The following is a 1,664-nucleotide window of genomic DNA, read 5'->3' as shown; positions in this document are numbered from 1 at the left end:
TGTATCTCTAATCTTATCTTCTCTAGCCTTGTATAGCTAACTCCTAGAGATATGGTAGGATTAGTTACCTTGTCATGCAAGACATCCTGTGTATATAATGTAACCTACTCCATGGAATACAATGAGTTGCACCAAATATCCTCTCTACATGGTATCAGTTTTACCGTGATCTTCTGTCGCTTCGGCACCCCTACGCCGCCGTGCCTACCCCTAGTCGCCGCCGCGCCAACTCCTAAACCTTCCTGCCGCCGTCGCTACTCCTCCCATAGCCACCGCTGCCGCCTCCTCCTTCCCACACCTCAAGCCGCCACCACTGCCGCCACCTCTCCCGTAGCCGCCGCCGCTCCTCTTCTTCCCCCTGCCCCCACTACCTCTCTCCCGAAACCCTAAGGGCCACCGCCGCTACTTTCTTCCCTCTGTAGCCGCCGCCGCCTTCTTCTCCACACCCATCGCAGCCACCGCTCCCTCCTCCTATCACCACCACCCAAAACCCTAACCACCCGCCGTCTCCATGGCCAAGGCTGACGCATCCGACACCGGTTCCTTTTCCGGTGCCATGTTCACCTCCGATCGCCTCAACGAGATCCACATCAAGGACCACGTACATGTCAACCTCGACCTCGACTCACCGTCCTACAATGCATGGCGCACATACTTCGCGCTGCTGTTCCGCTCTTACCATCTCATCGAGCATGTTGACGGGAGCGTTGACATCCGCGACATGAAGGACGACGACGAGTGGCTCGCTGTGGACGCCTGCATCGTCAAGTGGCTCTTCCTCACCATCTCCGGCAGCCTCTTCAACATGGTGAACGCCCGTGATCCGTCCGTGTATGCTATGTGGACGCGCCTATGTGATCTCTTCCTTGACAATCAACTGTAGTGCCGCGTCTTTCTTCAAGGGGAGTTCTTCACTATGCAGCAAAATGATCTTTCGATCGACGAGTACTGCACGCGGCTGAAGGTTCTCGCCGATGAGCTACACGACATCGGCATGACCATCGATGACTCGGTCCTCCTCACCAACCTCCTCCGCGGCCTCCACCCCGACCTTGGCCAGTCCGCCGCCAACCTCTCCCTCATCACGCCGACGTACGCGAAGGCGGTCACATACCTTCGCATGGAGGAAAAGCTTCTCCGTCACACCGCTCGGCAAGCGACCCACGCCGCTCTCCACGTCGGCCTCGCCGCCGGCCACGGCTCTACCCCAACCCAGTCGGGGCCGCGCGGTCCTGCTCCTGCCCCGCCACCTGCGCCTGCGCCCTCCGGCGGCCGCAAGCAGAAGGGTCGCGGGGGCCGGGGCCACAACTCCAACACGATGCTGCGCCCTCCTGCGCCCGCGGCGGCTGCACCTCCCCTGCCTTGGCTCTCGGGGTATAACCCATGGACGGGAGTAGTGCATGCCTACTCCATGCCCGTCCCCCGCCCACCAGCTCCGGGCATTCTCAGGCCACGACCGAGCACCCCTCAGGTGCTGCTGACCGCACCGGTCCCTGCTGCGTATGGCAACGCCGCGGCCTACGGTGGCCCGTCGGCCTATGGTGGTCCCTCGGTGTACGGCGGTGCGCCGGGCTATGGTGCATATGGTGGCGCCCCTCCGGTCTACGACCCGGCGCTTCTCTCCGCCCTTCATGCTACCCCCTCGCCGAGCGCCTACACCGGAG

Source organism: Triticum aestivum, chromosome 2B (assembly GCF_018294505.1).
Source record: "Triticum aestivum cultivar Chinese Spring chromosome 2B, IWGSC CS RefSeq v2.1, whole genome shotgun sequence".
Taxonomy (NCBI): Eukaryota; Viridiplantae; Streptophyta; class Magnoliopsida; order Poales; family Poaceae; genus Triticum; species Triticum aestivum.
This window is presented reverse-complemented; position numbering follows the sequence as displayed.